Below are 24,241 nucleotides of genomic sequence, written 5' to 3'. Positions count from 1 at the left end.
GGTCCTGGTGGATCGCTGTCTTCTCCTAATACACAAACCTGCTGCTAAAAGGGGCCCAATAAACCCGTGGTAAACAGATGGGAATAATTCAGCTTTGCTCGGGGTGGGCTAGGTGACCTAGATAATAGGCCTCTTCCCTGCTTAATTTGCAGGGTTCTCGGTGATAATGACGCTGTTCGACTTGTCACCTGTTCAGATGACATTAAAAGGGTTTCTTTATTGGAATTGTCTTGCCCTCCCCACACACCCTTTTTTGCTTTCTTCTGTAATAAAGCCAGTGTTCAGGAATTGCCATTTTATTTACAAGATCGAGTCGAACGCTGTATTAACCCCACAGGTCATAGGCTGAAGGAATAAAGGAAAAAAAAAAAGTAGTCTCACCCCGTGAGCGGATAGCCACAAATGAAGCACGGTAGGAGACTCCCTTTCTGCAGACAGAAACTGTATTTCTTTTAAGTTAGAACTTACTTAATCCTGGTGTATCCTGTCTTAACTATCTTTCTGCGTAGGCTCTGACACGTCCCCAAATGATAAACAGAAGGGAGTTGTCACTCACTGTAGTCTAAAATGAGTCGATCAGCGAACTTTGTATTCAGTTTTCTGTAAAGGCTGTCGGATATTCTTTAGAAGATAGGTGCTAGGCTTGACAGAAGAGTGGTTTTTGGTTTTGTTTTTGATTGGTGGTTTTTTTTCTGCGAGGACTGCTTATATTTTGAACAGACATAAAAAGTGGAAACTTTGCTTAAAGATCAGGAAAAACTGTTGGATTGTTCCAGACCATAAATAGTCCAAGAAAAGTGGTGGTAGCCCCATTGTTTAAAACAAGACCAGACAAAGCGTTAGAAAACATGCTGCATGGAACAATTACTGCATTACTAGGGATTTAGATTTTATTGACATAATAGGCACTTCTAACTTCTGTGATCTTTATTTGTTTTAACAGTAGATACAACCTGCAGGCTAAAGGCTGTATTGAGCAAAAAGCCAACTAAGCATATTTGCTTGTAAAATCTCAATGAGCTTCCTGCCTTGTGGAAGAAAATAATTAGAATATTATGTGGCCCTTCCTATGCCATGGGGAGAGTTGAAGTTGTAGCATACTCTGCAAAATACTATACAAAGTTTATTTGGATAATTGTTTTAGCCTATAAGCGAACCTGACTGAGATTTTTAACTCAATGTGTATGTGTGAAGGCCACACAGTAAATAATTTCAGAAAGCATTCAGTCAGGTTCTCTAATGTAGTTAATTCAAAGTCTACTATGGAAAACTTAACAATGGAAAGACTTAGTATATGCTTGAGGAAATAATATTATTCACAAGCTGTGTGTTCTAGCACTTGAAGTTAGATTTTTACATGTCTTCCACTTAAGGCACCTTGTTCTCACTTCAGAATATTGGTCTAACACTTCTCTTTAGTAATCTTCATAATGTAACATATGTGGATTGTCTTGCTTGCAGGTGAATTGCCTTAGGTTTAGATTAAGGCATATTTTTCAAGTGCTGTAGTCTGGGCTGGTGACCACAGAAATACCTGTAGGTAGTGATATCGACAGGGAGTGATTAAACCGACTCCTTGCCAAATCCCCCGAACCAGCCCCCGACTAGAATACCATATCCCTCAAGAAGATGTCTCTGATGTTCAGGCCGTCACCTAGCTAGAAATTCACCAAAATGCATTCTGTTCAACCTTTCTTAAAATGAAATTTAAATCTGGTGTTTTGCCTGTCTGATTTGCCCCTACAGCTGTGAATGTCTCTGTGAATATGAAGGTCTTTTTTTTTTTTTTAAATACCAAATGTGATAATTTTGATATTTCAGCTAATTGTTTTCCCACCTCAAAGCTGGATGTATTGTGTTGACAGGTCAACTGAGCCCTTGATTCTCTTTCACAAGAGAAGTCTAATTAGTTAATATTCATAGGACCCTTTGGAGCTCATGTGGGAAGAGGCCTAAGAGGTGCCAAGGTATTCAACTCGCCTTTGCGCCGTGGTTGCGGACCCCTTTAATGCCTTTTCTCTGCTTGGAAGGTTCCCACTGCTGACAAAGGCTTGGCTGGTGTTGAATATGGTTGAAGCGTGCTGATCATAGCTTATCCATGCCTATACTTGCAGTTTTGAAAATGAAGTTAGCCTCCAGAATGACGGTGAGCGTAAATTATCATTGTCTGTGCTTGCAGTTAACCACGTTCAGCGGTTGGCAACTCATGTTGAATAGACAAAGTCTGATTGTCAGTACTTCTTTTTTGTAAGGCAGTATATGCTGCTTCTCAGTGAGACATGTACTGCTGAAGTGGAAATCCTGTCACAGCGACTTCCCTACAAGCCACTCACAGCTCTCAAGCCTTTAGTGCCTCTGAGATTAAAGAATTTGGCTCCGAGTCACCTGATTTTGAGAGGAAAGGCATCCCAGATGATCTGTGATCATAGGAACTTCACACTTGGATAGTTAGAAGCTGGCTGTTGGCCTGCGATGAGCTGGCTTCTCACCACAAAGGTAGAGCACAGCTTCTCTCCGGCCGTGTCTTGTGCAGCGATGGCTGCCAGCTGCTCGGGGGACAGAAGTGAATGAGAGGATCAGATTTTTTCTGTCGTCTTCAGATTTAGATCCTGCATGTGGGAGGAAAAGCAACAGAGGCAGCAGAGACCTCCCCCATCCAATACCGGGAGACAAAGTAGACACAGAAGGACCTTTGGGTGACAGAAGAATGGGTAAACCTGTTTTGCTAGTGATGAGGAGGAAGAGAGAGAAGATGGAGGAGGAAGCACAATGAGAAAGGAAGATAGATGGTGGAAAACAAAGGATGGGAGGCACAGAGGAATGTGCATATGGCAGGATGGAGGACAGCCAGTGACAAATAGGAGCAGAAGGAACACGATCGTGGAGAGTAGGATAAGTATTCATTAAAAAAAATTCCCAAAGAGTAGGAAAATGGTAGCGAACTGTAGATAGAAACAAGGAAATACAGGTGGTATGGAGGCTGGTAGATTTATTTTTTTTTAAGAGCATGAAATAGAAAAGAAAAGATCTTACAATATAACAGTTTAATTTGAACCTGCGTTCATTGCACAACTGTGTGGTTTTGGGGAAAAAAAGGTAACTGTCTTGAATGTGTTGGTGCTGCAGGCCAATCTGAATTAAATTTTTTTGTAATTTGAGGAAAAGCGAGACTAAAATATACTCTTATCTCCATGACTGTGCCTAATGTGAAAAATTTGCTATTGAAAAAAGCCAGTGTGATGGCAACTGTGCTTGTACAAGCCTATACAAAAGGATTCTGTGCAGCAAAAGTATGTAATTTAATTTAGTTTTTTAATTGAAAAAGGTTTAGTAAAGGCAGCGTTAGGTTCAAAAATTTAAGATGCTGTGAAGGTTAGTGCAGTACTCTTGGTTTGTTTCCAATTAACTATGAAATGCATTAGAGCATTTGCAGGCAATATGCAAGCTCGCATTATTCTATATATTATTTATCAGTCTTCTCTTATTACACATAGATCTGTAATTGGAATGCTTTCTTCCGTAGCATGAAATCCGGTTGTTAGCTTTTTGTTTGTTGTTTGGTTTTGTTGTTGGTTTGGGGTTTTTTTAAAAGAAGAGACTGAAGAGGGAAGTGTGCCTGTGGCCAAGACTTCTGGTGGATTTTCTTCTGCAGGGCTCATCTATGTTCTTCTGTATTTTTCACCAGTTGGCATAAATGTTCTAGTTTGAGTTAAATTGGGTGAAGGTGGAAAAAATAACTAGGAATAAAATATATTTTAGGAAATCACCTGGGTTGTATTTTTTAATTCCAAACTTTGACAGAGCAGGAAAATGCTTTTTGTGCATTTGTTACCACTTGGGATGCCCGATGGGTACCGTGGTTGTACTCCAAAAACACCCGATTAGGTTGTGTGACATTGTGAGTCACCGCCTGGTAGTATTTTCACCTTCCGAAGTGAAAAGTTTCATTCTTCAGATCTGCTAAACAACAGCCCGTGCCATGTTGTTTAATGGGTTGGTTTCAGTGTCCGGTCAAAGGGATGGGAGGGAGCTGGGATGCTCAGCCTTGGCTGCCTCTTCCCACCCGCGGTTTATGCCGGCGCTAATTACTGCCGGGCTACACGACAAGTCTGGCTGCTCTCTGATCTGACTGCAATGAACCTTTAAGAAAAGTGGGTTTATCTCCATTCTGTGTGGCTGCAAGTACTGACACAGAGGAGAGGGTGGGAGTGTCCAGTTCAGATGAGGAAGGCTAGAAATGCTTCTTAGTATTTTTGTTTGGATTTGTTTTAAGTCAGTCATAGCACCCTAGGGCTGTACCACAACTACAAATGGAGGTAGGTAACTGCAGTGGCACTCTTTTCGCAAATTGCGTTGTTCTGCTCATGAAAACTCTTTTTTTACTTTTTTTACTTTTTTTTTTTTTTACATTATTTCAGTAACTCAGAAACACTAAGCTACAGGACCTTAGTCCAGAAGTTGTTAAAAACTCAGACTTAGTTCATGTATTTATTATCATCACTTAGTGTGACTTAAATTGTGGCCTCACAGGTAGCAGTCTCAGAAGGCAACTACAGAAACTGTTGAAAGAAAATAAACAAGAGGAAATATGGTGTTTAGTACCCTAGAGTTTGTGGACTTCTTCCTAGGCTTATCCTAACTCACCTAATATCCTTACCTGCTCAATTCTCCATTTTAATTCTAGTCAAAAGATATATTTGTGTTGATCTAGGTGGACAATTCCTGTTGGCTACATGTCTCAGGTGACTCAGGTCAAAAGAATTCTAGGAGTGGAGGCATTTGTCTCTCCAGATCTCCATTTCATAACATGTGTAAGTAGTAGCATGTGTCTGCAACTTCCTCTTCTCAGTCCAGTAATGCTGCCCCATGGATGTCAGCCAGATCAAAAATGGAGGTGGTTTGTTTTTTGGCTTGTTTTGTTTTTTGGTGGTTTTTTTAAGGTTCACTGCATATCAAGATTGGCTCTGCTTAGTGTGGAGGTCATCTGCCACTAAAAACTCTTTAGAACGTATGATGAATAGATGCTTCCTGCTCTTCAAACATAAACCTGAAACGTGCTGAGTACACCTGTGATAACGCCCCAGTCGGTCTCCTGGAGGAAACCCTTGGGTTGAGAGGAAGAATTGACCTGTAAAGCAGCGACTTGTTGAGTTCTCTCTGTATCTATATGTACATGTAAACAAAACTTAACTCTCAAATAAAGTTTGTTCCTGCAGGGTTAAAGCCTAAACAAAGTTTTCTGTCTGTGAGCTCAATGTGGTCTTTGAAAACCAAACTGTGAGGATTTTTTTTGTGTAGCATGTAATTACTGACAGTGATGATTCTGGAAACAACTTAGTTGGCAGTATTGTTGATGAAGAATAGAATATGGTTGGCTCTTCAGCTATTATTCCCCAGACTGATGTCAATAAATATCCATTTTAATCAGCAGTAAAGGAACTTTGGCTGCAAAGATATGATGAATGTCAGATCTTGATAATGTGAAGCAACAAAAGAGCGTTTAGAAAGCTTTTTCTAACCAACACCAGACTTATCTTTTTGATTATATAAGCAGGATTTCTTCACTGTTGTGTTGTTCAGTGCTAATCATGGAATTACAGATTCACTCTCTTTCATATGCTGTATAGAGTATGAACCAAATGATGTCAAATACCTCAGTGGAGGCTGTAGGGGTTGTACATGGAGAGGGCTCCAGAGCCCGGTCTCCGTGTGTCGATGAAGGGGAGCATGCCGCCTTTGCCGCGGGCTTTTCGTGCTTTGCTGTCCGCGCTCTCCCACTCTGATCTTCAGGGCAGTGGTGCAGTTGTCGCTAGCTCTTCCCACCGCTGGTCTGTGGCCAGAATTGTGAGCGTGCAAGTGTTGCTTTGGGTGGCAAATGCTCCCTGTGCCAACTGAACGTCTCCTGAGTGTCAGTCCGTGCTCTGCCTCCGTAGGGCTGCCCAGTGTTGCATTACTGCTGTGTTCAGTTATAGCTGTAGCTGCCTTGTCCTGACTGTTAGTTCTGGGGTTTTTTTTCCTTTATTTTGCCCTCCTTTCTGAGATCAAGGAGAATTAGGAATGGGTGTCAAGAGGTATAGCCTCTGTGTGCTAAAGACTGTTTACTCTTCAGGTTTTGCCTTTAAACTAGATGTTTGACAAATATACCCTAATTAAACTAGCCACTAGTTTTCATGAAGTGTCATACCAGTTAAATGAATGAGTACTGTGGTAAGCTGAGAATTGCACAGCGAATTCTTCACTTTTTGACAACAGAAGCATCCAAATTAGTGTGTTTTCTCTTTTACCAGCTGTAATGCATTTCTAGAAGGTCTGTTTGTCTCCCTTGCTGAGTTCCATCCCACTCAGTTGTCCCACTTGATCATGGCATCTGTAATGGTAGGGCTGTAGCACACTTCAGTAAATAAATGTGACTTCATCGATTGATAACTTTAATGGCATATTGTATAGCTTTCTCCTTTGTAGGACAGCATTTGAGACTTCATGAGGTGGAAGCCATGACTGTTCACCCTTAGAATCGATTATAGAATCATAGAATCATCAAGGCTGGAAAGGACCGTAACACCACCAAGTCCAACCTACAGCCCTACACCACTGTAACACTAAACACCATCTCCTGAAGGGCCACATCCAGTCATTTTTTAAACACATCCAGGAATGGTGACTCCACGACCTCTCTCAGTAACCCAATGCTTGACCACCCTTTCAGTGACAAAGTTTTTCCTAATATCCAATCTAAATTTCCCTCTTATCCTGTCGCTATTCACTAGGGAGAAGGATCCAACACCCGTCTCACTACAGCTGCCTTTCAGGTAGTTGTAGAGCGTGATAAGGTCTCCCCTCAGCCTCCTCTTCTCCAGGCTGAACAGCCACATCTCCCTAAGCCTCTCTTCGTAAGACTTACCCTCTAGTCCCCTAATCATTCTGGCTGCCCTTCTCTGTACCTTCTCTGGCACCTCGATGTCCTTCCTGTACTGTGGAGCCCAGGACTGCATGCAGGACTCGAGCTGCAGCCTCACCAGTGCTGAGTACAGGGGCACAATCGCTTCACTGGTCCTGCTGGCCACACTATGTAGCAAGCTAGGCTAAAAACTGCCTCTTAATTATGTGTGCTGGAACCAAAGAATTGGTTATGCAACCATCAGCATGGGCATGCTGGGTCTAACAAAATCCACCTGCTGCATATCCTAATTTGTGCCCTGGTCAGTGCTAGGAGGGAAGTGAGGATAAGTACAGGACATCTTCACCGGATGTCTTCCTATTCTATAGTATAGGAAAATAATGTAGTATTTTCTAATATATGATGACTTAGGGATTCCCAGAGCAGTAACTGGTATAGAGACAATTGTGGTTGAGTGTTTGCTGTGGCACCTCTTGGCGGCTGCCAGAATTTTAGGTCTGTGTTTTGACTTTCCAGTGGAATTCCTTCGTCAGCAGTTGCAGGATGCCCTGCTGTGCTGTTTCACGGATATAGATGCTGCAATAAGATGCTGCCTGTGTGAATATCCCTAGGGCTAACCTTTTTTCTCTTACACTAAGTAGTACTCAGCAGTCTTTGTGTTCTTAAAGATGTTAATGATAAATGGGAAATAAAATATAGCACATTATTAGGAAAGTTCACAGTGAAATTTGTCTTCGTGTTTCATTTAAAATATTTTTGTGTTTTTAAAAAGCTGTGATATGTTTCCTGATAATTTTTTCTGCAAATAAGAGTGCTGGTGGGGAGTGTGCAGCCAGAAATTATCATGTATTTATATGTTATGTGCCTAAGTTAGAGTAGTGAAGCAATTTAGTGTCTCAAATGTTCAGCATGTCCTGGAATGCTTGAATTATTAACACAGTGAAGGAAAGGTTTTAGGTAGAATTTTTTCTTATTCTAATTAAAAAATGCTGAATTGAATGAGACTGTCATGATTTTTACTGGTCTGACAGCTTTCCAAGAAATTCTATACAACTTCATAGTATTTCATACAAAGATGAGGTCACAGCTAAGGTAATAAACATTCCTATAGACTTCTGTAAGATTGCATTTTATTAGTTCTTTTGGCTGTTGAGAAGATAGTTTTCACTCTTGTATAAAATAAATACTTAAAAAAAATGTTGATACCGTGTGTCCTCCTTGTTTTAGAAAGAAAGCTTCCTACTTACTGTAAATAAACATGGATTTTTGCAGGCCTTGGGCATTCTAATTTCTTAATGTTTTTCAGCTCTTCGAACGGATGTCAGATTCTGTCTCTTCCAGATTTTTCTCAGCTGTTGGCACCTTCTTAAGCAGTATAAGAACTTTGAATCCTAGTCATCCTCTGCCCTCTGTGTTTCTAATGCTCTGAATGTTAAGATACCTCTATTCATACAGATACTGGATAAAGCTAACATCTACCAAAAATATTTCAGTTATTGGCACCCTCATACTTCATTTGCTTTTTACTTTATTTTCTTTTCTTTTTCTTTCTCTTCATGCTAATCATTATCTGGCTATGAAAGGATGTCGGCTCATCACTGGGGGAAGGCTTTGGCGAAAAGGTGGGTTTTGCATTGTGTTCCGAAGAGTTGGTCTCAGGTTCAGCCCCTCCCTCTCAGTAAGGTCGTTTTACTCCATTTCCTTCTGGGTTGAGTAATATCAGGGTGGGGCTGGGAGGAGGAATAGAATGCATATTTTTTTTGACAGGTTATCTTGTTGGCTTGAAAATGGATAGCTTTTTTTAAAGAACCTTCCTGCTATGTGAAAAAAAGAACAGAAACCAAACCAAAACAATAAACCACCTTTAAAGTATTCAAAAGATTTTGAAATGAAACCCGATGCATGCCAAGATATGGAACAAAGTGCGTTCTTGGCATGAGTGGATTTCAGGAGACTTTTCTTTTAGATGAGATGGTGCCTCTGGCTAGCCCGAAGCTGCACAAAGTACCGTCTTCTCCTTGCTTCAGTTCCCCTTCTGTAGTATAATGGTCTTCACGTGAAGACAGGTATTTTGGGAATCCCTCCACCATGGCCAGTGTCATGAACGAGTGTTACCTTTGCACAGAATGTCTGTCTAGGAGATGCAGCTCACCAACCACAGTGTATGGAAATTTACTACAAATAAGTGCGTACTTGGTTTAAATTTTAGGATTTTAAGATAAACCCCCTTTCTTATTGAAGCCATTTAAATGTGGACGTGAGAAAGAAACTTGCAATTGAACAAAATCTTTGGGGATCAGGGGATGAAGGAGGCAAAATAGTCAGAGTTGAGGGTCTGCTTGGGAAAAAACAAATGACCTGCATCTCAGTTTAGAGAGCAGAGGATGCTATTACTATTTCTCTGTGCTGAAATTGCTGAGTAAACAACCCTGGGAAGTAGCTGGGTACAGCCAAATACTGTACAAGCCAATGCATGACTTGAACTTTACCTGGACCATCTATATTTTTGCTTTTGGCCTACACCATTTAGCTTCTCATCTACCTGTCATGGCTTCATGAAGATTATTTGGGTGGGAGAAACACTTTTACTCAGTTTTGAGTTTATGCCAAGCCTTCTATTCACTTCCATAAGCAAAAGAAAATCCATGTTGAAACTGGGAAGCTGCAGTTTTTAGAAAGCGTGTATTCTGTTCAATGCAGTAATCTTGTATTTGACAGAGGAAGGTCTTGCTGATAGCTTTACTTATGAGAAGTCCAAATTAGATATGGCTGCAAATGGATGGATTTCTACAGAATGTGAGCAAGTCAGTTGGAGAGAACTGCTTAGGAACACACGGCTTGATTTTCAAAACCCACAGCTGAAAAAGGTCATATTCTTGAAAAGAAATAGTCTGGGTTAGGGTGGAAATGCAAACCTCTGTACAAGGAGATTGTGTTAAATTTATCAGTGCTAGTCCAGATAAGTTCACTGCTGTTAATTCCTCCCTTTAAGTGCAAAGGTAGAAGGTGTGAAAAAAAAATTATAGGACACGAGAAATCATTCCTCATCAGAGGAGTCTATTAATTTGGATGGTTTTCTATGTGGAATAGAATTTTTAAGCATAACGGACTCTTTACCTAATATTTTTTATATAAAGTAGGATACGACTGAAATCAGTTCCGAATAACCTGTACACAGGTTCTCAGACACAGCTCAAGCCTAACACAGTTTATTAGTTCAAGCCCGGGACAGCACAGATGCAGATACTCCGTTTTCCCAGTCAGCCATGTGGTTCAAAAGCAACCTACTTGTTGAACCTGTCTGCTGGAGAGCCCACGCTACTAAGTCCTTCTTGGAGGAGGCAGGCTGGCTCTTGCTGAAGCCAACTCGTGTGCCTCCGCCAAGTTCCCGGGTGTGAAAGGGCTACGGTCCAAATAGCTCTGATGCCCTTCTTTTTCCAGCCTAGGTTACCAGCTCGGTGTAGTGCAGCGTAAGTAGTACAGCTATATTCCTGGGCTTCTGTACTTGAGCTAAAAGTGAGCCTTCCCCTAATACATCCAAGAAATACCCTCATGGCCCTGGACAGAACATCCTGGTCCCTGATGGCTGGGGGTAGCAATGTAGGAGGATGTTAGCATCTAGCATCAGCAGTTACTGTGTTTTTCTAGCTGGTCTGGATAATTTGACACTAAAAGGCATCAAAGGAGCTGACCGAGAAGTTCTCTGCGTTGCTGCTGCAAGGTTTGTTAGAAGTCAAAGTTTAGGGCAGTACAGAGAGTTGGCATCGCTCTGCTGGTATGTACAGGGGTAAATAAGATGGCCTGAACAACCAGCAGCAGCCTGGCATTAGGGGCTTGCAAAATAATGAAATTATCAGTACAGGATTTCCCTGGCTTTAGTAGTTCCTTCAGCTGAGTGACTTCTCTTGTCCGTCCTCTCCTTGAGAATTATTGACTGAAAACCACACACTTGTTATACATCTCAAAATATTATTGAGAGGAGTGGATTGTTATTGAGCATTGAATTTTTACTGGATCTTTTTATGAGTGCTGTTCTTATTCCTGTACCAGTTATTAGTGGGCTGGAAGAAAGGTATACTGCTGCTCCTGAAAACTAGGATAAAGTTTGCTAGAATATTAACTGTGGCCAGTCATCAGGAACACGTAATAACCTGCATGTGAGGAAACTATGCATTTCTCTTCAGCCAAATGTGAGATCATAGAATCATAGAACAATTGCACGTAAGGAACTAAGAATGAAAATTGGTATGTGTGGTAAGGGAATGGGAAGCATTAGTTCTTAAAAAAAGTTAGGTTCAGTGTTGGCTGGTCAGATACAGATGGTCTTTTCCCAAGAAGGCTGGTTCTGTCCATGTAAAATCAGTGGAGTGTTGAACAGAAGATGCACTTTTTGTGTTTGGTCCTAACTGCGTGTCCAATTCCAGCATGAGCCTCAGAAAAAGATGTTGGAAAAACAGGAGAGAGTTCTGAAAAGAACTGCAAGAAATGTTTGCTTGTGTTTAATCATTCTTACAGCAGGTTCTTCAGGGAGTTCTCTCTGTATAAATATTCACTTAATAAAGCGAAGGAAGGGATTATGTGGTCATAGTAATTCAGTACCTATATGGGAGGTACAGATCTGGTGATAATGCAGTAGCCAGGCAGTAAGGAAAACCTAAAGTCAGACTGGTACTAAAACATTATATGCACCACAGTGCATCCATGTGGTTTTCTTTTAAATAGTAACTATTGAAATAATTTTCCAAGAGTTGCTGTAGACTTCTATCAGAAGTATTTCTTAAATGAAATTAATATTTTTTAAAAAATAATTTGATCACAGCTCTTGCACTCAAATTAACAAACCAAGGAACTTAAGATTCCAGAGTATATGGTCACAAGGTTACATCAGGTTATTAAATAGTGTGAAACTTGCCAAGTGTCGTGCAAGCATGGATTTGTTCATTTGTGCCTGTACCGTGGTTGTTAGGTCTTGAGTTATGATCTCACATCCTTATGCTACAGCTTTTTTCATACGGAGTGTTGCTGTATGCCAGATTTTTGGTCTTAACCCACTGGGTTTCAGCAAGAATAGTAGAAGAGCAAGGTCTGGGGTTTCTGAGATGACGGTGAATTTAGCATGGCATCTTCTGTGTAGCCGGACACTTGCTCCACATTTACAGACCACTAAGCATTTCTAACTCATACTTTAATTAGTGAAGGTGGTAAATAAACCTCAGCCATGCTTTGAGAACTACAGGACATGAGGGGACCTGCTCTTTCATAAACAGGCTGTCAGGAAATTAAAAAGTACTTTGCTGTTACCTTAACCATGTGATCTAATGAACAAAGACTATTGCAGATATGAGATACACTCATTGATTTTTGCAATTAATAGCTGTTCAGGGAAACTGGGGGAAAGGAACTTAACAGATTGCAGACAGCATCTCAGATCTCTGTAACTGTCCTCAGCCTGTTAATATCTGGGGTTTCTGTACATTAGGTGAGATTTCTTCCCTTGTTCCTCAGACCATCTCTGGTATTTTCAGGCATGTATTTTTCCCGGATTGGCAGTCTAGTACAAGAGAGAAAGCCCCTTTTACTGTTTTATCAGTAGTATTAAACTGTCCAGTAAGGATGAACATTTTACTGTACTTTTGGAAAAGCTTGATCCGTGCCGCCTTGCCAAAGACTTTCCCTGCTCTAGTTATGCACGGTAACGCAAATGAGAAATAATATGAAATACCTCCGTGTCCCATCACTGATTTGGCAGTCCTCCTAAATTACTTGAAAGTGCCCAACTGCCGCTGCAGTTCAGGTGACATTCCACTGGTCCTCGCCAGGGGAGGAAATGGCTGTTGTGTTATCAACTGGGAATGCCTGTATTGTCCCCATCAGATCAAAGTTCAGCGTGAAGCTGAAATTGGAGTTGGATCCTTTCAAGGTTTCTTCAAAGGAGCTGCTCATGTTTTTGAATGTTGTATGCTTCTCATAGTTGATGTGTTTTGTCTTTATTTCTCAGCCTTATCTGTGTATGTTTTTATTGCAGCACACGTCCCATGGAGACGGACGGCAGGAAGTTTCCTCTCGAACTGGGCGCTCTGGAGCTCGCTGCAGGAACTCTATAGCTTCCTGCGCAGATGAGCAACCGCATATTGGAAATTACAGACTCCTTAAAACGATTGGAAAGGGGAATTTTGCAAAAGTAAAACTGGCAAGGCACATCCTAACTGGCAGAGAGGTAAAGTTGTGTGGGTGTAAACAGTAGTGAATTGCAGTAGGTGTGAAGGTTCTCTTAGAATGGCATCATACAAGTCTGTGAACATTTAACATGTTTTACTAGAGGTACGGAAAGCTGTTTTTCAGTAATGATTGCGAACAATTTCTCTTGAAAACAGTCTTTTAAATCTGTATTTTTGACAAGTTCCTGTCCAACTGAGTCGTGTTCAAGTTTGCTGCTGGAATTCTCTTCTAAATCCTCGATTCCCAAAAAGAGGCTCAATGTATAGTAATTAAATAAGCTTTCTGGAAAGACTGCCTCTTGTTACTGTGCTGCACATTGCAGGGCTGTATGGGATGGGAAGTCAGGACTGAGAACTAGTATCTCTTCTTGACTATGGTCCAAGTAGCCCAAATGCAATATTTTCTTGCCAAAGCAATCCTATCTCTTAGGAGTTCTGCTGGTGCCTGCAGTGCTGGGCAGCTGTGGAAGACACTCCAGATTGTTGCGTGTCTTGCTCAGGGTTCGGTGGTACAGACAAGCATATTTTTTGTATCTTTTTCTTGTCTGAGCTCTGATTAGTTTTTGCATGCCATTGTATTGTAATTAATAACTTCCACTTAAAGGTGGTTATGATTTGGTGAGCTATAGTCCTGTTTGCTTGTTACAGAAAGGTGTTTCTTGGTGCGTTTTATTAGTAGCAACTCTATGTACTGAAAGTGGGAGAAACACCTTGTTAACCTCTTCTTATACAAGTCTCTTCAACACTGATGGAATAGATGCCATTCCATCATTTCAGGATACTTTCCAGGATGTCGTTCTTGATCCTCGTTACCTAGAATGCCTGGCATTCCTTTGAAGGGAAGATAAAGCTAATTTTATAGGGATGTCTGGAAGGTATTTAAAACTTTTTGTTCCTCTGTAAGAGAGATGAGTAGAAGTTATCTTCTTGCTAGGTGAACTGTACAGCATTGATAATTATTATGTTTTCTAGATGTGTGTGACTAGAATTCTTCACAATATTCTGGATAACAATTTCCCCAGTGTCATTCACTTATCCTTGCCCTTACAGAAATATTTATCTGATCAATCTTTAGATTGTGCTGACCTTTTTCATGGCTGTCAGATTGATGGTTTTTAGTTGTGATCAGCAACAGCACCTTGTACTTTGTCAAATCACACTTTCTTTGCTAACTCATCTCCAAGGTTGTTCCTACCTGTTTTCCATTGTATTTGATATTTGATGTTGCCTCTTAACTCCTTCAACAGCCTTAATCACTATGGTTTAACTTGTTGTGCCAAGGCCATTGATACAGATATTAAACAAGATTAATCCCCAGTCTTGTCCTTGAAAAGCTCTTACTCGTTTATTTCCAACATGATATCTCCTTAGCCTTTTTTTAATTAAAAAATTGCAGTGCACATCAGCTTATCTAGTTCAATAATTTCCATGCGTCTTCCTAAATGAGACTTTGCAGTAGTACAGATAGTCATATCTTGCATGTTTCCATAGGGCACAATTAACTACAGGAAAATATGTTGCATTTAACCCTTCTCTTGGTTTCCCTGTTCTTTCCCTGCAAGCTTTGAGCTCAAGAATTTTCTGGTAAATGGCTCTGCTAGTGGGAAAAAAAAAAAAGTTAAGGCTGAAAATTTCCAAACCTGTGCTGCCATTTTGTTCTTGATGTTAGAAATATGTGCCACAATAATGCTTTTTTGGTTTTTATTTTTTTTCCCTTTTAAACCTGCCACCCTTAAGAATTCCAGGATAATGCTCTCAGTCTACCTTCAGCCAGACAACACTCATCTTCCTGAATTTGTGATTTCCTGTTTTTGCTGGCTGCCCTGTGTTTGTTTTTATTCTTTTTTGCATCTTCTGTACCAAAAGCTAAAATAAAATGCTTGGGTTTGGGACTTGAATGAGTTTTTGTCTCTGCCATATACCTGCTGCATTTGAACCCTAGTTATCTTCTCCTTGTTATCTCTATGGCTATTCCTAATGTTCTTTGAAGTGTCTGGTTTAGTTTCACTTTGTGGCAATTTCTAAATCATGCAGCAGCTCAGCGCTTTTCTGTTACTTCTTGGGAGGATGATGTGTTTGTTGAAGCATTCTTTTAGGGTAGTTGCTCTTCTCCTTAAATCTGGAGTCCTTCCCTGTTGCTCGAGTTACAGCTTTCATGTTTCCAACTGGAATAAGTTCCAGGACTCTCTTTTCAATCTTTAGTGTGTTTGCAGGATGTATGATGAGAGCCCAGCCTCAAAATTACAGAAATGGAGAAATGTTCAGCCCTTTGGGGGATGATCAGAACATCAGCATAACCTGAGGGGTTGAATTGTCCTGCCAAGGAGTGCCTGGCCTTTGGAGGGAGAACTAGCTTCACTGCACTAGAGCCAGTGTTTGAAACACACTTCTTCATGATCCTCTGTCTAGGAGAGTGTTATTTGTAGTATGTCTGCCCTTTCGAAACCAAGAATCTTCATTGTAAATATGCTTTTGTTAATTCTTTGACTTGAAGCCATGTAATTTCAGTTGTGATTTGTCAAAAGTTATTTCCTCTGGCAAGTTTTCCTACTTGTCAAAATTAATCTAAAAGACCTTTTGCTGTTACTGAGGTGATTGGAATCACAGCAAAAAAAAAATAAATGCATGGATCCTTCTGTTCGTTAAAGGTAAATGTTCAGTTAATAGCCAGGAAATTAAAGTTTCATACTGAGACAGGATACTTTCAGAATCCAAGACTAACTCCAAGGAATCTATTGTCATCTTCCTTCTCTTCTGTCCTTGGAAAAAAGAGAAATTTAAGAGGGAGAAGGTGCTCTGAATGGTAGCAGTTTGGCCAATTTGCTCAGCGTCTCAACTTGCGATTGCTTTAACTCCCTCATTCAAGTCATGTAGGATGAATATTTTAAGTCATGTTATTGTGAATGGTGAAAGCAAAGTTAATTTTAATTCTACTAACGATCTCACCCAGAATATCATGGCTGAGGTGGCAGTGTAACAGTGTAGGTGGGCTTGCATTCCTCCAGCATTGGCCATAGCACCCAGAAATTGAAACCATGCCAGATTCACTTTGTGTAAAGAGAGAAAGTTCCTGCTTCGGAAGGCAATTTGATGCTTTGTTAACTGTGCTTAGTAAAATGGAGAGTTTTCCTTCTCAGGCTCATCAGAACTATTCTTGAGGGCAGGCTCCCTTTGCCTCTGGTTTGGAGACCTTATCTGATGAGATAGATTTGGAGGCCTGTTCTGATGATGGGTTCAAGCTCTCGAAGTCAGTGTTAACATATTGTTCTCTCCAGTGTTCATGTGGATGGGAATTCTCCAAATTCATCCTGCCTTTAGGGCTGTAATTAGCGCACTGAACAGCTCCCTGAGTCGACCTTTCAGAAAACTGAGGTGTGTACCTTCACTGCATCTCCAGGACTGAGTTTGCAAGCAAACAGACATCTTCTATAGAATGGGTAGTCTTCAGACAGCAGGTGACTTTCAGAGAACAGTGTCCACTGTTGACAAAGACAGCGGTCACTCTAGCTCCTGCATGGATTTATGAAAGATTGCTGGAAGTGAGCAGCTTTGTCATCTTTGTGAGAATAGTTCGACAGGCATAATGGTAGAGATAAAAATCTTTCTTGGTTTTGTACACAGCTGCTAATATAAAAATACATATTGCTTAATGTATTTATCTCTGCTTTGTATTTTTGAAGTGATTTCTCAAGGTTTTGCAGTGGAATTTTGCCTTGGGAAATAATTAACTTAATTTCAGTAGCATACCTTAAAAGAAAATAGTCTCCAAAGCAAAAATATTCTTAGATGGTTTTGATGATGTCTCATCTTATCTTGCATCTAGAGGAGCTCAAAATAAATCTTGAATCTCAGTTTCAGAAAAGACCATATTCGTCATGTAACTCCATGATGCACCCAAGCGTTGAACACTTACCCTCTCTATCATGATGATCCATCCATCCATGTGTTTTGGCACTTGAATGTCGGGATATAAATGTGCTTTGATGGAAGATTTTCTTTATTCCATATGTTGCCAGCGCCAAGTTAATGAGATGACAAAGATAGCACAAAGTGATGCAGGGAAACGGGAGCTGTGGCATCAGAGGGAGCAGCATCAACTGTTTGAGCTAAAAAATCATGGGGAATTGAAAGCCCTTGCTTTGCACCAGTGAGGTATTATAATCAGCTGAGTTGCAGTATCTTGCCTCTTTGAGAGGCATCATCTCCTTGGCATCTGTAGAGTTTCTTCTGGTATGTTTAGTCTCTAATTTAGAAATGAAAAATACCAATTGGCGTGTAATTCTAGAAAGATTCCTGTTTCCTGCTCTAGCTCATCCTGTAGTCAAATTCCATGGCACTGGAGCTTGTCTCTGTTGCCTGTTCATTGCCTCAAATCTTCAGGTTCTGACTAGTTACCATGGTACTGGATTTCTCTCAATTATTTTGTGAGATTTTTATTTTGTTCTTTAATATTCTTTAATATTTCTCTGCAGTATTTACTGAAAAGATGAGAATCAGTAAAGGAATGAACTGGTCCAGATTGTTGTAATACAGCCAATGGATTTTTATTAATGCAGAAGTGGTACCTTTTTTTCACATCCATCAGGGGCAAATTAATGTTCAGTGAATTTCTAAAGGTGAACGTAGTTCTTGCAAAATCTGTGTGGAGTTTCTTTCACTTTGCTCTGAAATCTCTACTTTAAGAAGCATCTTCACAAACTGCCAATGCCCAGTCAGTGCTATGTAATCTGTTGTGTGATTACGCTGTGTAAATATTATCTGTAGGCACAGGGCTCTCTGCCGAGGCACTGGCAGATGTTGGAGCTTCCACTGTAATACGTGTGACAGTCATAATATCAAGCAAAAGACTATAGTGAGCTTCTTGTTGTAATATGCTTAAAATGCTATTTTTTTTCCCCACTGCTTAGTTTGTCGTAGTAGAAGTAAATTGGACTTTAGCCGTTAATCCCAAATATTTTTCTTAAGTACAGGTACATAACTTATTGAAGGAACTTTAGTGGGTTTTGTGTAATTTTCATGTTTTCCATTTTTGTTACTTGGTTTGACCGTCTTGTATGGAAAATACTGATTATGAACTCTTCCTTTAGGTTGCCATAAAAATAATTGACAAAACACAGCTGAACCCAACTAGTCTACAAAAGGTAGGTTTTTACATTTAATCTTTCAACTGTATTGTAAGTTATTTCATTTCACCACCTCCTTCCATTAACCCTCAGTGCCTGTGCTGGAGAATCTGAAGCATTGCACACATCTGACTCCTGCATTTAATAACTAGTTTTGTAACAGATATTTTTGACAGCCCTGCAGTTGTCCAACATGAACTCGTGCAGAGCTGTAAACTGAGAAAACAGTGGTATTAGCCACTTCCTTTGTCTCCCAAGCACAGCTCACTGTAGAGGACATCTGTGGTTTGCTGTCGTGCCCTCATGTATGCTTCATGCTGGTCACTTTGTTAGACTTACAGATACAAAGCTTATGTTCTCTTCTCTTAAACTGGCCAGGAAAATATCACTCCTGGACTGAAAGCCAAGCAGTGCCTACGCTGTTCATGTAGTTTGCGGTAGAAAAGGTGCTGCGGTTTTATGGACCAAATTGGAACATGGCTATTCTGGTTTCTTCCCTCTAGCCTCAAATGTTTAATGTGCTGTTACAGTTGTATCGCCTTATCTATTTTAGTAAATAGTGATAAATCCTACTCTTTCATCAAGCAAGCCAGTCTGCTTTGGAGTGCCTGCAGGAAGTACATTTAAATGTCACTTTTACCTAGGACTTTTCGAACTCTGTCCTTTTAAGTGCTGCAGTCAAAGGCTTTTTATTTACCTTTGAGTACTTTGATAAAAAAGTTCCTTGCAATATTTCTGTTTGAATGAGAGAATACCCAGAACTTAACTGCAAACAAAATGAAATAGCATAACCAGAGTAAACTGGAGAATATACATATTTGGGTTTTATGCAAATACTACAAAGATTGTGTGACCAGATGTTTTTATCAAAACTAATGGTGCAAAAGTAAATTGGAAAAACACACAAGTTCTTACGTTGTGTGGTTTGGTTGAGAGGCAAGGAATAACCTATAGAAGAAAGGCTCTGTTGTCTTAGCAGGTAGCAACTTCTACTGACTTTGTAGACTGGGTAAAAGTAGACAGTGTGGTTCCAGTTTTCTCAGAGTCTTTCTCAGCTTAATCCCTGAGGTTATTGGTAATTTCTGGGTAGGATTGAGGAAATGGAATGCAAATTAGTCATTATGATGGATTAGATGAAATCAATTTGTGTGGAAAATGTGTGCAACTTGAGAAAACTGTTAAATGCTTGAAGCACTTGGAAAAGAAACAAAGGCTGTGTGGTGTGAAGGGGAAGGGTCAGGCCATAGGAAGAATGGTTAGAGAAAAGTAGAGGCTGTTTTTTCAGACAAAACATTATCTGAAGAATTAAGAGTTTATATTTATCTTGAGCTCCGGCCATAACGCTAGCTTGAGCTCATATTCAGGTACAAAGCAAACCTTTCACAAGTCACAGGTGTTCAGTTGGCAAGGCCATAGGCTGGAAGTGTCCTTGTCGGCCCTTTTGTTCTGGGTTTCAGCCTGCTCAGTGTCCACTCGTGTCTCCATCTCGGTTGTAACTTCGTCCTTATTCACAATTTATAAAATTAGATTATAAAGTGTGATTTGTCGTTTGGCTGTGTCTACCACTAGGTTCCTTAAATGAGAGTCCAGAAGAACAGTACAAAGTAGCTGGGCAAAAATCAGATCAGATTTGGGGAGGGAGGTTGCTAATGTGCTATCTACTCTAAGCTCATTTGTTATATGAGACAGAAAAAAAATTAACAGGGTGTATCGGCATTCTCAATTTAAAAATTGAAAGTGATTTTCTTAAAATTAAATGCCAGCCCTGTGAGCAGTGCCGTAGCCTCGGTACCTTTGAAGCCAACTATGCACGCGACTGCAGGTGCAGGGGAAGCCAAGATGGAAGTGCTTGTGATGGGGCACTTGTGGAGAGAGCAATCAACTATTTGAGGTATGGTGGGGAGGGAAGGGCTGTGCCGCGGACAGGGTGTGGCGAGTAGTGCCTCAGCTGTGGCGGAGCTGCACACCCTCCTCCTCATCCTTAGGTGGGGAAACAAATGGTGATTAAGGCTGCTGGTTCCGATTTCTTTGTGTTCTGTCTTCCACATCGATACTTCAGCTGCCAGAGGGAAGTTAACCTTGTTAAGGACTTGCTTTGGTTTCTGGAGCAGTAATTCTTGGTATGCCCTCGCGGTAAGCTCCGGGCGGCTGCTGGCCTGACAGCTCAATATTCAGCAGCACGGCTCTTCGCGAGAGTCGGGTTTCTTGTCTGCTGGTGAGGAAGTCTGTGGTAGCCACATGCAGCTACCCTTAACTGTTGTTTTAGGACCTAATTACTACTCTACTGCTCTTGCTTAGCAAAGAGGAAACTGTAAGTGGTACTTCCCTGCTTTGAAAGAAAAGGGAATTCTTAGAGGTTTTTTCCCATGCTGCTGGTGTTAGTCATAATCACTGTTCTCCACAAATGTACTTGTGTACCCAGTTCCAGTGGATATTGGCCTTGCTGGAAACAAGGGCTGATGCTACGTAGTTCACTTCCTCCAAGACAAAAAAAAATTTGTTTGTTTTTTTTTCTTCTTTTGAATTAGCAATGCCATTATATGCAAGAGTTTTTTTACCAAGCCCATGTAATAGCACTAAATCACTTCCCATTTTCCTTTTTTAGAACGTGGCTCCTCAGCCAAATATTTTTTTCGTTATGTGCAGGTGTTTTGCCACTTGTTTGGGCTGTGGGGTTTTTTTGTTGTTAAAGCCTTCCAGAATTCTTAAAGTTTAACATGGACCATGACTTTTCTGACCATGGATCAATCAGTACTTTAAAAACTGTGGGAAAAGGTTGAGAATTTAAAATGCCCAGGCTTCTTTGTTTATAATAAGTATTTTTTTCTGTTTTCAAGTTATGGTTTGTTTGAGGCAAGCTTGTGTTGTGTAAAGTCTTCCTGCTTGAGTCTCCTAATTATATGGAGGGCATATTCAAGTCAGAAGTTACCAGGAGGAGCCTAATACAGAGGTCAGGCTTGAGCTCACTTGGGACAACATCTTGTGAAAAGCCCCTGCTTTGTGGGGAAGGAGGCCAGGATCTCTTGGTGCTCTGCATCCGACAAGTGTACTGAGTTGCTTTTTAGCAAACTACTTTTTGGTGTTTTTGAAATAATTAGTTGCTGAAACTTTTGCAATAGCTAATGCAGGAGCACTTCTGATTTATCTTTTGCTGTGTTCAAAGAGAGTTGGCTTAAAAGATGGGCCCTTTTATCGCCCCACTCCCTTCTCATTTTGGGTGCGTCAGCAAAATAAAGTTCAATTTAAATCAATTCAAGATTATTCCTCAGTATGTGTCTGTGCTTCCACTGATGGCATGTTGGGTTGTTGGGTTTTTTTACTCAGTTTGTCAGCTAGCAGCATTAATTATATGTAATTCTTTCCCCATATCTAACATGGCTTACAGTCAAAGGACCAGACCACAACAAAGCTGAAAGTCATTTGTTTGGCAGACTGAGGATGTTTGTCTTTGCCTAGAAACATTTGTAGAGCTTCTGTTGACGGAAAATGAGCTATTCAACAACTTGGGAGTAGTTTTAATCTCGGAATTAGAAATCAAGCTGATAAGCACTGTTTTCAGTTGCTTGTCTGCCTTTATGGTCTCATTAGGACAAGTAAGTTTTTCCAACTTAAGAAAACTATTTTCTGTACTGGAAATGTCCGTGTTGCGTCTTCTAATGTTACATCTTCTGGTGTTACATCAACTTCTGCGTTCCTGTGGCAGAGAACCTCAGATGCGTGGGCTTTTGTCATACGTGGCTGTTTGCAGTTAACGTACTGTGTGATTATAGTTGCTGCTTCATTTGCTGGAAGTTGATGTACGTAATATTTTTGGGAGACTGAAATCTGGAGAACTTTATTCAGCATACTGTGCAAAAGGTCTATGATGTCTGACATAGTCTTATTTGTGATAGAGGAATGCAATAATACCCAATACAATATCAAGTGTTTGCAGATATCCGTGTTGAAATTGCTACCTGTGTCAAAATGCTACATGTAACATTTAAACTGACTAGGGGAACACAATCTGAAGTGCATGTATCTAACTAAAATTATAGTAAAGAATTCGATGGTGGTTGTTGTATCATATCCTCAAGTATTTTTAGTTTTCTCCAAGACGAAAGTAGTGGGTTTTTTTTCTGAAAATGTTGTTTCTACTCACCCGCTTCCAACAAATGGCTCATATGTAAAAGCTACTTCTTTACATGCTTCATTTGGGTTAGTAACGCAGGGGAGTTGCCTTGTGGACCAGTGTTATATTTAGAGCAGCCAAAAATGGGGTAGGAGCCTGATGTTATCACATTAGACCATCAAAGTGTACAGGCTACAATGGAGAAAATAGCTAGCTCCAACCAAGACAGCATACTTACTTAAGAAAAAAAAAAGAATAATTAATATATTCATTTACATGATGATATCATGGATTTTAGCCTTATTTTCATTGTCATGCTCTATATTACTCTTGTTCTTTGTTCTTTGGTGGCCCCAATTATCACTGCCTATATTCCTATATTTAATCCTATGAATTTTCTTTTTTTATATATATATTTATTTATTTTTTAGGTGAATGGGGTGGCGATAAGTAGGCTGATGGCTGAGTGACAGCCAAGGTCTTCCTCTGCAGCAGTGGGGTTGCCCTTGGTGAGAGTCTGACCCAACAGGCTCTGTCTGAGCATTGGCTGTAGAAGATACCAACAGTCAGTTGAGAGCAAATTAAGCAAAATTGTCTTCACAACTTTAAAAGCTGACCAGAGGCTTTCAGTTATATAAGCTGTGATTAAAAGTATTAGTGGAGTATTCAGAATATATACACCAGATCAGCTGAACTGAATGAAAAAAAAAAGAAACAAAATAGCTATAGCTTCAAGCTCCAGAAATAACTTTTTTTTTTTAAAAAAAAAGTGGGGTGGGGCAATTTACTTACCTCTCTGGGGGAAAAGGAGAGCGTGCATCTGTAGTTTTTGAAACTCTTATTTTGTAGGCCTAGACCTGGATAAGGATAATAAGATAATTAAAAGCATTTGGAAAACTGTTTGGCTTTACTCTGTGTTCAGGTCGTGTGCCACTGACCACTGTGGCTGTAGCATGGGCGAGAAAATCCATTGAGCAACGCAATTAAAGCCCACCCCCACATTTTCTTTTCATTTTCTTTTATTAAAATGCACAAAGTCACTGATTTTGTTTTGACTCTTTGGTTTTGTTTGTTTCCTGTGTTTCACTTTTTTTTTGTTGCTTTCATTGAGTAAGCACACCTACAGATTTTTGAGTCATTAGTAATATGTGTAGACATACTAAATGCCTTCACTTTATCTGAAATCTGACCTGAGGCAAATCTTGCAGCAGCGCTTTTTGCTTCCCTACTGTTAATAATGCTGTTATCTCGTATTTACAAAACTCTTTCTTTTCTCCCATGTCTGCATTCCTCTGGAGCTGTGGACTTTCGTTCTGCTTCAGTCTCTTAACATTAAGTTCAGTCTGATGTGCTATGTTACTGGTATTCCTGTAGAACTTGATGCTAGGTTTATAACAAAACCTCTTGATTACTCCTGCTTTTTGAAGCATACTCTCAGGGAATAATCAAAGCTTAAGAGCATTAACCCTCTGGAGTCATGGGCTGGCATGGGAGGAGCTGCAGAGAGAGAACAGCTATGCACTTGACTGCCATATAGAATACTGCCTAAAAGATAATTCTTTGTGTTTTGCAAATAAAATAATATTTGCACTTCAGGGTTGGTTTGGTTTTTTATATATAATAAATTATTATATTGGATATTTTCTGTGGGAACTGGGACTACTTTTACTTCCTCTCTTAATAACCAACTTCATTAAAAGCAATGTTTTATTGCAGTAGCAACACCTGTGGCATTTTTAGTATTACATTTATGGATTTACGTGCATCTTATAATTGTGTTTTGCAGAAGAGGTTTCTGAGGTGAAAGTAATTAAGAGCTGATCAGTAATAGACTTTGCTGGTTTGTTAAATGTCATTCCCATATTATTGCCCAGTTGCAGGAGGACAGAGT

The 24,241-nt window shown here is 40.2% G+C and overlaps 1 protein-coding gene across 1 annotated transcript in view; it reads left to right on the top strand.

The window, feature by feature from the left end:
* The first annotated feature begins 12,929 nt into the window (after positions 1–12,929).
* Positions 12,930–24,241, top strand: part of MARK3 (MAP/microtubule affinity-regulating kinase 3) — a 47,892-nt gene continuing 36,580 nt past the window's right edge. The window contains exons 1-2 of the mRNA XM_009872386.1: positions 12,930–13,115; positions 18,204–18,257. The gene's annotated coding sequence lies outside the window, so the exon portion shown is untranslated. The remainder of the gene's footprint in view (positions 13,116–18,203; positions 18,258–24,241) is intronic.

This window comes from Apaloderma vittatum, unplaced genomic scaffold (assembly GCF_000703405.1).
Source record: "Apaloderma vittatum isolate BGI_N311 unplaced genomic scaffold, ASM70340v1 scaffold40596, whole genome shotgun sequence".
Taxonomy (NCBI): Eukaryota; Metazoa; Chordata; class Aves; order Trogoniformes; family Trogonidae; genus Apaloderma; species Apaloderma vittatum.
This window is presented reverse-complemented; position numbering and strand designations above follow the sequence as displayed.